The 16212-nt window shown below is 40.0% G+C and overlaps 1 protein-coding gene across 2 annotated transcripts in view; it reads right to left on the bottom strand.

Annotated features, from left to right (window-relative positions):
- LOC126354441 (solute carrier family 22 member 7-like) overlaps nucleotides 1-16212 on the bottom strand; it is a 199177-nt gene that overhangs the window by 8660 nt on the left and 174305 nt on the right. The gene's annotated exons all lie outside the window — the stretch shown is intronic.

Here is a 16212-nt window from a genome sequence, read left to right on the forward strand (position 1 = left end):
CATGGGCGATTGTGATATATTTCGGTGCTCGGTTAGCTGCTGGGGGGGGGGGGGGGGGGGGCTAAGGCGGTAACCGGCTGGCAGTAGTGGCAGTTGAAGATTCTCAATGACAAGGGGCTTGTGAGCGCTCCGTTTTGTCCGAACGTTGCCAGAAGACGGTGGCCTCGCACCGCTTAAGAATTTAACTGACAGCTACTCGACAGCTGAGGTGAGCAGTTCCGTTCTGGGGAACCAACGCCTGCCCATATTGCGAACCACTGTGAGATCCTCTGAAAACAGGTATTAATTTTGTGAATAAGAACTGCATGTCAGTTCCTTTCGCGCCTACTTGACATATCTCTCGTTACTCCAGTCTGCTGTTGTGATTCAAAGGTGCTCGTTTTTGTTTTTCATCTAAGGTACATTTTCGAAAATTGCAGCAAACGTGTATCAGACTGGCTGTCTGGTCACAATATTAATGAATGACATGGGTGGCCTTTAGTCCCTTCAAGACGGTTTCCTTAATTTCACCATCTAAATTTCTTGTTGTGATCTTTTATGTCATACTTGCTAGTTTTCTTTAAGGTACCTTGTAATTTTATTACCTGTTATTTAGTGTCTCGCAGTTAAATAAAAATTCTGTTGATTTAAAGTTGTTAGCCTCTGTTTATTTTTCTATTTCATTGAAATACTATTTAGAGATTAGTGTTCGCACAGCTAATTTTATATTTTGGTCTACGGAAGGTTGTGTATTGACTTATACACAAATAATGTCTAATTCTGTCTATATGTGCGTGTTGCACACTATATTAGCCATTATTTTATGAATTGTTTGTCATGGACTTCACTGTATGGCTTAATGGATCTGGTGACATTCACGAAACAGTTTAGCAATATGGCTGTTAAAAGGTATACTGTATATTTTAGTAAGGCAGCTGGTCAACTGATTGGATTAAGTCCATATTACTTGTCACTTCGATCTTTTTGAACAAACAACTTGTGCGATGTAATTTGTCGTGCCCGCATTTACCTTGCAGCCCACTGAGCCTTGCCTATTCTGTTAATGTATTTGATCGGCTGCTATCGTTTTTTGCTTCCCTGTCATCCCGAAGGTGGGTGTTTGTCTCGCTTGAAATTTTCCGTTATGAAAAGCGTTTTCCTCAAATGTTTATGTGAGAAACACCACCTAGAGGCCAAATATAAAATAAATTCATCATATTAATCCCTTGGCCTTTGTGCTGTAAACCTCAATATGTAATTACTAATAGATTTTTTGCACTTTAGACGAATGTCAAGCAAACCTTAAAGTATACGCACTGATTGAAAAAATTATTTACATTGTCGCCGGCAGTAGAGTTTACCTCTACATGTTGTTAACTTGCTTGAACGCCACTAAAGTTCAGTGTGTGTGAAAATTGTAATTCTCTTTTTTTAAAAAAATCATTCTGGTTAATATGTTTTATTGGGCCATAAGCCATTTAGTAAAAATTCCAGGTGCAGTCATCAGTTTCAGCATTTGGGTTCTTAATATGCAGTTTTTTTTTTGTTTTCTCACTGCAGCAGAATACATTATTATGGCAGGCTTTCATCATTGGGCCTAAAGTAGTTGATGCAGTTGATTAGAATAATTTTGGGCTGATGTTGCACCGTTATTTTGTTAACTGTACGCTACCTAGCAACTTAAATTATTGTGGCCTATTGATTAAACATGCTTTTATTGGTCCTTTAGCCAATTTTGAAGTTGTAAGTATGTTTATCGATTTTATAAAATTCTCAGTTTATGAACAAAGCTGAAAGGGGAATTTCTACCAAGAACGTAAGTAGTATTTTTATTGATCTCTCGTTTGTAGGTCATTATACTGCTATCGTTAAAAGTTTAACATTTTTGTGACTGCGCAATCCATGTCCTTTGTCATTTGCCCTTACATTTTACTTGGTTGTTCTTGTTCCCTACTCGTCAGCTCTAAAACACTAAAATATTTTTTGTTTGTTGTGATCTCGAGATACACAAGCCTGTCTACGACAACCCATAACTAGCAACACACGTTCTTACAAGTATTTGAGTGTCTATGGAGTTACAATGCTTTTATGAGAAATGTAATAGTGTAAAAGGAGGTAACCATTCATCATGTCTGTCCAGCGTCTACAGCTGCTATAAACGTTTGCCACACTCCTTTGTAACTTTTATGAGATCCTGCTTATACCACACTTAAACGGTGGGCAGGGTGAGTACGGTGAGATGTAACACTCCTATTTCATAAATCTTTAGAGATCAAAACGAATTTTGGCAAATGACAGTACGCTTCTTCAATCCTACTAGCTACTGCATCGACCGAGAAACTGAACCAATTTTTTTTTTCTAAATGTAGTACACACTGAATGGAATTTGGAAGTTCTTATTAAAAAATACAGTGATATGTTGTTGGTGGTGTTGTTCTTATGGTCTTCAGTCCTGAGACTGGTTTGATGCTGCTCTCCATGCTACTCTATCCTGTGCAATCTTCTTCATCTTCCAGTACGTACTGCAGCCTACATCCTTCTGAATCTGCTTAGTGTATTCATCTCTTGGTCTCCCTCTACGATTTTTACTCCCCGCTCTGCCGTCCAATACTAAATTGGTGATCCGTTGATGCCTCACAACATGTCCTACCAACCGATGCCTTCTTCTACTCAAGTTGTGGCACAAACTTCTCTTCTCCCCAATTGTATTCAACAACTCGTCATTAGTTATGTGATCTATCCATCTGATCTTCAGCATTCTTCTGTAGCACCACATTTCGCAAGCTTCTATTCTCTTCTTGTCCAAACTATTTATCGTCCATGTTTCACTTCTATACATGGCTACACTAAATACAAATACTTCCTGGTTCAAAAATGGTTCAAATGGCTCTGAGCACTATGGGACTCAACTGCTGTGGTCATTAGTCCCCTAGAACTTAGAACTACTTAAACCTAACTAACCTAAGGACATCACACACATCCATGCCCGAGGCAGGATTCGAACCTGCGACCGTAGCAGTCGCAAGGTTCTGGACTGCGCGCCTAGAACCTCGAGACCACCGCGGCCGGCAATACTTCGTGAAACGACATCCTGACACTTAAATCTATACTTGATGTTAACAAATTTTTCTTCTTCAGAAACGCTTTCCTTGCCATTGCCAGTCTACATTTTATATCCTCTGTACTTCAACCATGATCAGTTATTTTGCTCCCCAAATAGCAAAACTCCTTTACTACTTTAGGTGTCTCATTTCCTAATCTAACTCCCTCAGCATCACACGACTTAATTCGACTACAGTCAAGTATCCTCGTTTTGCTTTACTTGATGTTCATCTTATATCCTTTTTTCAAGACACTGTCCATTCCGTTCAACTGCTCTTCCAAGTCCTTTGCTGTTTCTGACCGAATTACAATGTCATCGGCGAACCTTAAAGTTTTTATTTCTTCTCCATGGATTTTAATACCTACTCCGAATTTTCTTTTGCTTCCTTCACTACTTCCTCAATATACAGATTGAATAACATCGGGGAGAGGCTACAACCCTGTCTCACTCCCTTCCCAACCACTGCTTCCCTTTCATGTCCTTCGACTCTTATAACTGCCATCTGGTTTCTGTACAAGTTGTAAATAGGCTTTCGCTCCCTATATTTTACACCTGCCTTCATCAGGATTTGAAAGAGAGTATTTAAGTCAACATTTTCAAAAGCTTTCTCTAAGTATACAAATGCTAGAAACGTAGGTTTGCCTTTTCTTAATCTAGCTTCTAAAATAAGTCGTAGGTTCAGTATTGCCTCACGTGTTCCCATATATCTACAGAATCCAAACTGATCTTCCCCAAGGTGGGCTTCTACCAGTTTTCCATTCGTCTGTAGTAGTTTAGTATTTTGCAGCCATGAGTTATTAAACTGATAGTTTGGTAATATTCACATCTGTCAACGCCTGCTTTCTTTGAGATTGGAATTATTATATTCTTCTTGAAGTCTGAGGGTATTTGGCCTGTTTCATACATTTTGCTCCCCAGATGGTAGAGTTTTGTCAGGACTGGGTCTCTTAAGATTGTCAGTAGCTCTAATGGAATGTTGACTACTCCTGGGTCCTTGTTTCGACTTAGGTCTTTTAGTGCTCTATCAAACTCTTCACGGAGTACCATATCTCCCATTTCATCTTCATCTACATCCTCTTTCACTTCTATAACATTGCCCTCAAGTACATCGCCCTTGTATAGACCCTCTATATACTCCTTCCACCTTTCTGCTTTGCCTTCTTTGCTTAGAACTGCGTTTCCACCTAAGCTCGTGATATTCATACAAGTGGTTCTCTTTTCTCCAAAGGTCTTCTTTTAATTTCCTGTAGGTAGTCTCTATCTTACTCCTAGTGAGATAAGCCTCTACATCCTAACATTTGTCCTCTAGCCATGCCTGCTTAGGCATTTTGCACTTCGTGTCGATCTCATAAAGTTTGTTAATGGTGACATTAAAGCTTTTTGCAAAAGTATCTGTTAACCGAACTAATTGTTAGAGGCAAGGCAGCTGGAATAGGCTATTGTGGTGTAAACAGAGCCAAATATGGCTACAATGCCTGGTTCTCGCATTATATACAGCCCTTCAGCTGTTTACATATTTTAAAACGTCTGTACAACGAAAAACCAGCCAAAATTGCGAACTGAGCTAATTTTATTATTTACTGAAAGACCAGTTTTAGCCCCGGACCCTTTTTCAAGTCATCCCATAGGACAGAAAACCAAATTTACATTCATATACAATACAGTCATTACCAGATTGTTTAAGCCCATGCCAAAAACGCAGAATGTATCGTTTGAAGACTTATGGGCTAGATAGTCAAAATGGTACTTGCAAAAGTGCGAACTATATACATATTATGAAGCACATGCTAACAGTTACAGCACATACAGGTAACTGGTAGTGTACTCCTCCTGTTACTGTAAGGAAACTTTGAGAAAGGGGCGCCCTCTCAGGATATAGCAACATTTTGTGTTTATTACAATATTTTCCAACCATTAAAATACAACAATTAATAAAATAATAGTACAGGTCAACACTAAAACTAATACTTTTTAAAATTTTTACCAAAAACAAATACGTAAAATCACTGAACTGTAAAATACAACAGCGCCATACATGGCCCATATGACTGACGAAGTTGTATGCCACACTGTCATGTAAAAATCATTAAAAGTGGACCACCGAGTTTAGTATTAGAAGAAAACAAAATAATAGGACATTAAAAAATCTTCATCACTTCCAGTCATTTACAGCTATAAATAAAAACTTTACCATAACAAACTTTACAAAATATATAAAAATAAAACATTTCTTCACTTGACATGTTCCAATTAAATATAGACATTAAATCATGTAGTTATCTTTCACAAAGCACCAAAATTTGATTATTAGAATGGTAAACAGTCGTTTCTAGTCTAATTTTAGTAAGTTTGTTTTTCTGCTACTGATAATATACTATTTACATCATTTCTGTTCGTCTTCATCGTCAAGCTCCTCCTCCCATTTCCCATCTGTCCATCCTTCCCAACCTATCTCTTCTCCCCCCCCCCCCCCCCTCCCTCTACAATCCCACTCCCTCCGTATATGAGCAGGCATGTGTTTATTCTACCTGTATGTCTTCCTCAAGGATGTCTAGTATATTTTTATACTTGGTGAAAGACGTCTTTGTGGTTTAATATCTGTTTCTATCTGGGACATTTCTGCAAAAAAGTTGTTCGATCTTCATATACTTTGTGAAGTTTGTTACAGTGAATCTTTAATGCTTGTTAAAGGTTGAAACTCAATAAGATTTTTAATGTCCTATTGTTTTGTTTTCTTTTAATAATAATGTTGTTGTTTACATTTAATGATTTTTATATGGCACTTTGGCATATAACTTTGGCATATGGGTCATACGTGGAGCTACTGTGTTTTACTGTTCAGCGATTTTTAAGTATTTGCTTTATTTTGTTAAAGATTTCAAAAAGTATTACTTTTATGTGTACATGTACTATTATTGTATTAATTGATACATTTTTGATGATTGGAGATTTCCTATACCATGGTAGGGCGCCCCCTCCCTGAGGCTTCGTTATGAAGTAGGAGGAGGAGAGTGCCAGTTATCTGTATGGACTGTCATTGTTCATTTGCATTTCATAATGTGTATGTAGTTTTGAGATGGTTTTGTATTCTTGGATATATAGTTCTGACTGTCTGGCATGTAAGTTTTGAAACAATATGTTCTATATTTTTGGCATATGCTAAAAATGGTAATGACTGTATTGTACATGAATCTAAATTTGGTTTTCTGTCCTGTGCTATGATTTGAAAACGGGCCCCAGCCCAAAACTAATCATTCAGTAGGTCTAAAGGAAAGAAATGTGAAATTTTGTACTTTGGCTGGGGGTTTCTTTGTACTGATTAACAGAAGTAGCTTACCTTACTCTAGCATGTGAAAATTTGGTAAAAAGTCTGTTCACTTAAACATAGATATATACATATATTTGAAATAATTTTCCAAAGCCCCACTAGACATGCTAGGGGTTGCCTTATAGTTCGGTTTACAGCAATTGGAGCTGACCCTCTGTATATACCACACATGACATAGGACAGGAGGAAAGCTGTTTTACCTTAGTGGTGTAGAACTTGTTTCTTGCTGCATATAATGATGGAGCCTTGCCCATTTGGTGGTCTTGTCATGAAAATAGCGTATTGGAGGTTGTTGATAAATACCAAAATTGTATGGAATGTAATTATAGTTTGAGATTAGTTCATACATTAAACTATTCCAGCTTGTGAACACATAATGAACATTACAAAATAGTTGTTTATAACTGTGATGTCTTATTTAATAGGGATATTGTAGTACAGGTTTGCACCATCTATTCTGCATAAAATGGACACAATCTGTAATGTTGTCTCTCATATTTCAATGACTAGTATGTATAGTTATATACAGATTTTATATTGTTTCATATATGATACAACTTTTTAAATATATATTGACTTTGAGAAACAGTTTGTTTACAGGGCTACTCATATAGTTTATTATTGGTGATAATTCTTAGTGCACTTTATGTTGACATCTTAATATGAGGGCTTTAGAGTTATGTAGGTGATGTGGTTCTGTTTCTGTCTTGTCAACATTAAATGTGTTTTCATTAAATTCCTTTGATTTTGTTGTGGAATTGTTTTGTTGGATCTTTATTCAGCTGCGCCATATTACTTTCTATGTTAAAATTTTAAGAGTTTTCTTCTAGATATTCATTTTATTTCATAATGACTGTTATTTCATATGCTAGTTTGTTTTAAATTGTTTTGTATGTGCCTATGGTTTCCTCATATCTCTTCAGTTCCTTCTCTGTGAGTTTATTTAGTTTATGACATTGGCTGTCTTAATGTGTTGGCTGGTAGGTTCTCCTCTGCAGTACATTTTAGACATTCGTTTAACAGGTTTGTATCTTTCTCACCGAATATTATGTTTGTGTTATTTGTTGCTCTATTGTCGAATATGTGAGTGTTTTAACATTTTCTTAGTTTTTACTTGTTCCTATGTTCCTTGTATATCAGACTTTCCAGCTTCTTAACAAGTGCATCACCAATCTTAGGTTCCATATGTTACTGCCTGTACAGTTGAGTAATTGCAAAGGTATGGCCAAAAGTTGCCTGTTTAAGGTGTATTTCCCCTTGTATAACTGTTTTGTTTCTGTATTTGGCAACATTACTTATGGAACTCATTTCACACACCTTGCAGAATAGCTTCCATATCCTAGTTTAACAATGAATTTATAGTTACTAGAACTTATAATCAGGTACAATTACTTTGCTTTCGATCACAATCAACCAGGAGGCTGTCCATGGATTCATCCTTATCTGGCACCGTTGCAGACATTTTCATTAGCCACTTAGAATAGGAATCATTTAGCAGTCAAGAAATGTGCTTAGAAAAAGATAGTGAACTACAAAGATGATAATTTAGTTTCAGTCACATTGATTCCAGAGGCACCAATCACATCATGAATTTGTTTCGTAATGTACACAATAAAATAAATTCCGCTGCTGAGTAACAGAAAATAGAATTACTTGTTTCCTAGAAGTATTCAGTAAAAGTTACAACCACAAGCAAAATTTCAAGATATACAGAAGAAAGACAACTTCCAACACCACAACCTGTGCCACATATGACACTCAGTGTGGTATGCAAGACATTGATACACAGGACAAAGAAAATTCCTTTGCAGAAAGAGAGAAGCAAATTAGGTAATGACTTTCTCAACTCAGTGCTACACGAATATCAGAAACATATAGCAAAACAGAAATAAACGCATGGCTCTCTGAAAGAAAGTAGTAATACAGTCAATATGTGGCCAGTATTTCTTATGTAGGAACATTTTGCAAACAACAGCAATCCTTCTTAAGTCATGTTACATAAAGGCAGTTTTCTCCTCAAACAATGCACTACAACAGAAATCAATTCACGCTTTGTACAATAAAACTGATAATATTGCAGATTTAGTAATGTACAAAATGATACTGAGAACTAGTTCAAGCTTCTACATATCATGGACTAGCAGTAATTCTCATACTAAATGCAGTGCATACATCAATTGTTGCACATATAAGCATATCATAAATTCATAAACAGAGATAGATATTAAAACACTGTACACCCATTCACACAGAAGAAGCTAAGAAGCTATTAACCATGCCCAGAAGTCACTCTCGACTTTTGTACATCACAAAATAGTGAAGAGAAAAAAGTGTTATTGATAATTTTAACATCTTATGTGTCATCTGTTTAATAATGTAGGAGACACTCACATATAAATCTTATTTAGTCAACTTACTTATTTATCCCAATGAACATGACATTTCTTTCATTGTTTATATTAAATATTAAATGAATTTTCTGTAGGTAAATGTCTCTGTGAACATATTTCACATTATACACACAAATTGCTGTGTATATACCGTATACAATGTCATTTTCCATTTCAAAATTTACGCATGTTCCTCGAATCGCATGTAACATTTAAAATGCCCATATTGTAGAGTATGAGTATATACCTGTTATTATAATTTATGTAATTGGCGGCATGTGAGATGAGAGGATGATCTGTCATCTGTCAACCTTGTACAAGTCAGATTTCTGGATGAGGGAAACAGTACCATGGTTTAAATCCACAAGTATGAAAATATTGTCTACCATTTTGCTTCGTGGAAGAGTGCTACTGTATTTGAATTGGGCACCAGTCACTGAGTTTTAATTACATAAATCGCAAATGTAAAACTTGGAAACACCAGGTGGTCGAATGTTTAACTGCAGCTTCTATCCTGGCCCTCTGGTAAGCGTTCAACGTTTGTGTGTATGTGCTGTTGCCTCAGTGGATGATTGAGGACTCACGGAGTGACTTTCTGTGATGAATGTGGCTGTTTATAAATAGGAATGAGAAATTGGCATCAACATAATCGACTCCCCTTTCTGACACGTCCGAAAGAACTGACGCCACGCAAAATCCGCAGCTACTATATGTTACACGTAAATTGAAGCTGGAGAGGGGAACAAATTCAATTCATGTATAATGTATAACAGCTGCAGATTCTGCATGGCGTCTGTCCATTCGGAAATGTCATATAATTCGATTGGCCTAGTTGGGCAATGGATCCAACTTCTTCAGTGCCGCCATTGGATAAGCAGCTGCAGCAGCAAGTCGTATAACCCTAGCTTACTTATTTGTTAGATAGTTTAATTAATTTCTTTGCGTGTTTTTGGGTACTTCGGGCGTATTGTAGTTTTTGACAGTTGTAGCATCGCGCTTTAGTGTTTACTTGGTAGATTCTTACTTCAATTGCGTGTGAGTTTCGTATAGGAGGTGTAATTTCGAGTTATAGTTACTGTAGTCGTAAATTCAGCAGATTGTAGTGCCGTCGTTAGGCATTTGTACAGGTTAGTTGATACATTCTTTGCGTGTTTCGCTTGCGTTATCTAGGCACGGACTCGTGTTTCAGTAACTGTTGTTCAACATCGATTAGAATGGACAGGGACTGCGATTGCTGTGTTCGGATGAGGGCTGACTTGGCATCCCTTCGCTCACAGCTGCAATCGGCGCTGGCTTCGGTCGCGCAGCTTGAGGCTGTTGCCAATGGGCACCACTGTGGGGTATCACGGGGATGTCAACCTCGTCCCGTCTGTCCCCAGATCGGTCTGCCGCTGTGGTTGCCCCGGTTGCTGCCCGCAGTGGGGCTGAGCCCTCGCCTGTGGTTGACTGGGAGGTCGTTCCAAGGCGTGGCAGGCAGCGAAAGGCGTCCCCGGAGGCTGATCAGAAAGCCTCCCCGGTGCGTCTGACAAACCGGTTTCAGGCACTGTCTCTGGCTGAGCCAGATGCAGCTGCCTGCCCTGTTTCAGAGGATCATTCACAGCCTTCAAGGTCCGGGCAATCGCAGAGGGTGGGATTACTGGTAGTTGGGAGCTCCAATGTTAGGCGCGTAATGGGGCCCCTTAGGGATATGGCGGCTAAGGAGGGGAAGAAATCCAGTGTGTACTCCGTGTGCATTCCGGGAGGAGTCATTCCTGATGTCGAAAGGGTCCTCCCAGATGCCATGAAGAGCACAGGGTGCAGCCAGCTGCAGGTGGTGGCACATGACGGCACTAATGACGTGGGTCGCTTTGGATCTGAGGAAATTCTCTCTGGATTCCAGCGGCTATCTGATTTGGTGAAGGTTGCCGGTCTTGCTTACGAGATGAAGGCAGAGCTCACCATCTGCAGCATCGTCGACAGAACCGACTGCGGACCTTTGGTGCAGAGCCGGGTGGAGGGTCTGAATCAGAGGCTCAGACGGTTTTTCGACCGTGTTGGCTGCAGATTCCTTGACTTGCGCCATAGGGTGGTGGGGTTTCGGGTTCCGCTGAATAGGTCAGGAGTTCACTACACTCAGCTGACGGCTACACGGGTAGCGGAGGCTGTGTGGCGTGGACTGGGCGGTTTTTTACGGTTAGAAGGCCTCGGGAAAGTACGGGGTGGGCTGCAATGTCAAAGGGTGCATGGCAAATACAGGACGTGCTTGGAGCAAGGAACAGTCGGAATTATAGTTGTAAACTGTTGTAGTTGCGCTGGAAAAGTCCCTGAGCTTCAAGCACTAATAGAAAGCACAGAATCTGATATCGTTATAGGTACAGAAAGCTGGCTAAAGCCTGAAATAAGTTCTGCAGAAATTTTTACGAAGTCTCAGACGGTGTTCAGGAAAGATAGATTAGGCAGAATTGGTGGTAGAGTGTTTGTGTCTGTCAGTAGTGGTTTATCTTGTAGTGAAGTCGAAGTAGATACTCCGTGCGAATTGGTTTGGGTGGAGGTTATACTTAACAGCGAAATTTAGTTAATAATTGGCTCCTTCTACCGACCCCCTGACTCCGATGATACAGTTGCGGAACAGTTCAGAGAGAGTTTGAGTCTCGTAACAAATAAATACCCCACTCATACGGTTATAGTTGGTGGGGACTTCAACCTACCCTCGGTATGTTGGCAAAAATACTTGTTCAAAACCGGTGGTAGGCAGAAAACATCTTCCGAGATTGTCCTAAATGCTTTCTCCTAAAATTATTTCGAGCAGTTAGTCCACGAACCCACGCGAATTGTAAGTGGTTGCGAAAACACACTTGACCTCTTAGCCACAAACAATCCAGACCTGATAGAGAGCATCATGACTGATACTGGGATTAGTGATCACAAGGTCGTTGTAGCCAGGTTCAGTACAGTTTCTTCCAAATCCATCGGAAACAAACGCAAAATTATTTTATTTAAAAAAGCGGATAAAGTGTACTAGAAGACTTCCTAAAAGACAATTTCCATTCCTTCCGAACTGACTATGCAAATGTAGACGAGATGCGGCTCAAATTCAAAGATATAGTAGCAACAGCAATTGAGAGATTCATACCTCATAAATTGGTAAGAGATGGAACGGATCCCCCGTGGTACACAAAAAAGGTCCGAACGCTGTTGCCGAGGCAACGGAAAAAGCATGCGAAGTTCAGAAGAACGCGAAATCCAGAAGATGGGCTAAAATTTACAGACGCGCGAAATTTGGCATCGATGCGAGATGCCTTTAATAGGTTCCACAACGAAACATTGTCTCGAAATTTGGTAGAAAATCCGAAAAAATTCTGGTCTTATGTAAAGTACACAAGCGGCAAGACGCAGTCAATACCTTCGCTGCGCAGTGCCGATGGTACTGTTACCGACGACTGTGCCGCTAAAGGGGAGTTATTGAACGCAGTTTTCCGAAAATCCTTCATCAGGGAAGACGAATGGAATATTCCAGAATTTGAAACACGAACATCTGCTAGCATAAGTTTCTTAGAAGTAGATACCTTAGGGGTTGCGAAGCAACTCAAATCGCTTGATACGGGCAAGTCTTCAGGTCCAGATTGTATACCGATTAGGTTCCTTTCAGATTACGCTGATACTATAGCTCCCTACTTAGCACTCATATACAACCGCTCGCTTACCGATAGATCTGTACCTACAGATTGGAAAATTGGGCAGGTCGCACCAGTGTTTAAGAGGGGTAGTAGGAGTAATCCATTTAACTACAGATCTATATCATTGACGTCGGTTTGCAGTAGGGTTTTGGAGCATATACTGTATTCAAACATTATGAATCACCTCGAAAGGAACGATCAATTGACACGTAATCAGCATGGCTTCAGAAAACATCGCTTTTGTGCAACGCAGCTAGCTCTTTATTGGCAGGAAGTAATCGCTATCGACAGGGGATCTCAAGTTGATTCCGTATTTCTAGATTTCCGGAAAGCTTTTGACACCGTTCCTCACAAGCGACTTCTAATCAAGCTGCGGACCTATGGGGTATCGTCTCAGTTGTGCGACTGGATTCGTGATTTCCTGTCAGGAAGATCGCAGTTCGTAGTAATAGACGGCAAAACATCGAGTAAAACTGAAGTGATATCAGGTGTTTCCTAGGGAAGCGTCCTGGGACCTCTGCTGTTCCTGATATTTATAAATGACCTGGGTGACAATCTGAGCAGTTGTCTTAGGTTGTTCGCAGATGATGCTGTAATTTACCGTCTAGTAAGGTCATCCGAAGACGAGTATCAGTTGCAAAGCGATTTAGAAAATATTGTTGTATGGTGTGTCAGGTGGCAGTTGACGCTAAATAACGAAAAGTGTGAGATGATCCACACGAGTTCTAAAAGAAATCCGTTGGAATTCGATTACTCGATAAATAGTACAATTCTCAAGGCTCTCAATTGAACTAAGTACCTGGGTGTTAAAATTACGAACAACTTCAGTTGGAAGGACCACATAGATAATATTGTGGGGAAGGCGAGCCAAAGGTGGCGTTTCATTGGCAGGACACTTAGAAGATGCAACAAGTCCACTAAAGAGACAGCTTACACTACACTCGTTCGTCCTCTGTTAGAATATTGCTGCGCGGTGTGGGATCCTTACCAGGTGGGATTGACGGTGGACATCGAAAGGGTGCAAAAAAGGGCAGCTCGTTTTGTATTATCACGTAATAGGGGGGAGAGTGTGGCAGATATGATACACGAGTTGGGAAGGAAGTCATTAGAGCAAAGACGTTTTTCGTCGCGGCGAGACCTTTTTACGAAATTTCAGTCACCAACTTTCTCTTCCGAATGCGAAAATATTTTGTTGAGCCCAACCTACATAGGTAGGAATGATCATCAAAATAAAATAAGAGAAACCAGAGCTCGAACAGAAAGGTTTAGGTGTTCGTTTTTCCCGTGCGCTGCTCGGGAGTGGAATAGTAGAGAGATAGTATGATTATGGTTCGATGAACCCTCTGCCAAGCACTTAAATGTGAATTGCAGAGTAGTCATGTAAATGTAGATGATGCATAAATACGTTCGACGTACTGTGGGAATCTCAGTGGGCGAACGTGGAGAAAATGGAGAGGAACTGCAGACAGGTGGTACGCGATAGGAATATGGATCGTCCGTGAGGCGTACCGGTATAGTCCGTACACTTGCAATGGCGCAGTGGTAGCGCAGCTGCCACGTAAGCAGGAGAACCCTGGTTCGAATAGTCCTCGGCTACACACTTGTACTCGTCGCCGCTGATTCAGCATAATAGCCCCATGCAGCTGACAGCAGTGATCCGCTCCGTTTCCTTTCCTTTTCTTTCTTGCCCTTTCCCCTTTCAGTTTACCTAAAATCGACATAGATTCGTCCTACGTAGTGACATGTTGATAACTAGTTGTGAGAACCGTTTTGAGAGGTTGACAAACCATCCTTATTTTAAGTTAGTCAATCAGCATCAAAAACAAATCTACTCTGACTGAGGGATTATCTTGTGTGAGGTTCCAGGGTGGAAAAATGTGCGTAACATCTGGTTTCGACTGAAGTTGCGTGAGAGCTGCTCATAAACGCAACCCCCCCTCCCCCCCCCCCCCCAATTTAACTACCGCTGTAACTTCTGCACAATGGAGGTATGAAGCTAACAGAATTAATACAAGGACCCTGTAGGTGAGTAGTAAAAAGAGTTGCACAGACACTATATTTAGTAAAGTTTCTAATCAATGTCTATGCTCAATAGCCATGAGAAATGGGGAGGAAATGAAACATATCGTCTTACTAAACGATAAACAAATTAAATATCACAAAGAAATTTATTTTATCCAGTAAACAGATAAATGTGCGATTTACTGAACAGTGCTTTATCAGAACGAGGGCACAATATAATGATGTTGAAAATAAGTAGTCGGCAGGTTATTCAAAGGGGCACTTACTCTGAAATACTGAATATGGTAATCTGTTGTCAGTGGGCCAATCAACAAAGAATATTATATACCCCAACTGCACGATACAATACCGTTCGAAAACGAGAACTCTGTGAAGAACCCACAGGCAAAATTGTGGTTATTGCAGCCCTAAAACGAGAGATGCTGAGGGCGTCAGAGAAGAGTTGCAGGTTTATGTTACGCCAGTACTGCAAATACTTTACCATCAAGATCTCAGGCGTTCTATAGAGAGCAAACTGGAGTCAGATGGTGCACCCACCGATCTCTGTATTGCTGGGCTCCCTTATGATGGAAGATCGCTGACAAAACCCGATGAGATAAATTCCAGAAAGAATCTAAACTTCTGTCCAGGTGACCGAGACAGTCTTACTCCTCAGTTCGTGCGAGAGGGGAGAGACATTATCAGTCCACCTATCCACCCTGGCGGTCCAGAGGAAACTCCCTAATCTCGTGCACAGAGCATTTACTCCGACTGCTAGTGCTTTGTGGCCCCACTATGGTCGAATATTTCCAGTCGCAGGAGGCCACGGGAAAAATGAGCTAATCATAGGTGTTCAGTACGCTCCAGAAAATCCGACCAGGCTGGCTAGCAATATTTTTGTATCAGTCGGGTGGTCATCACCGCCCGTGACGATGTTTGGTGTTACATTCTTTTTAGGACAACTTATTCGAGTGTGCTTTTTTATCAATATTGCTTAGACGGCACGTAAAACAGAATTGAAAATGCAACTGTTGAGTTTATTCGAATGCAAATCAATACTACAGCTCCGAAAACTACTCTGCAGTGCTAGATAATGTGGATAGGGAATTTACATTCGAAGCTTGCGAGACGAATAATGTAGATTTATTGCAGCGTTAGGAAAAACTATTTCCCCTTTTGGTTCTTTCGCAGCACTGTTATTTCGAGTTTGTCTTCCATCGGCAAAAATTCTGTTTTCGTAAAGTCTCCACATAGCGTAGTTGAATTCTGATGGGCGAGAAGCTATCTAGGCTCAAATCATCAAACATTACGTTCTGTTGCTGTTGTTGAATTTTGGTGCCATTAACGCAGTTGTAACCAGTTTTTCACTCACAAAAACCACTGTAGATCTAAAATGATTAATGAATTGAGAGCAATTCGATGTACAAGCGTTTTACGAATAACGTACTGCAATACTGAGAAGTTCAACAGCATAATTGAAACATGCAGTTCTGTGTACCTTCTGAGACGGCAGGGCTTCAGAATGATTATTTCAATTATTGTGGTAACCGAGAAGTACTCGCCAATAAGAAAAACGCTTATTCGTAGATACATTTTAAACAACAATACTAACATCAGTTTCTTGGGGGTCTCTGTCATTTGGAAAACAGCTAAACGGCTTGTTCATTATTTTATGAGTCACTTCTGATTACTCGTTAATGAGAAGACATATAATTGATATGGTCACCAAGCGAAAGTGTATGTGAAAAGCTAAGG

The sequence above is a fragment of the Schistocerca gregaria genome, chromosome 3 (genome assembly GCF_023897955.1).
Source record: "Schistocerca gregaria isolate iqSchGreg1 chromosome 3, iqSchGreg1.2, whole genome shotgun sequence".
NCBI lineage: Eukaryota > Metazoa > Arthropoda > Insecta > Orthoptera > Acrididae > Schistocerca > Schistocerca gregaria.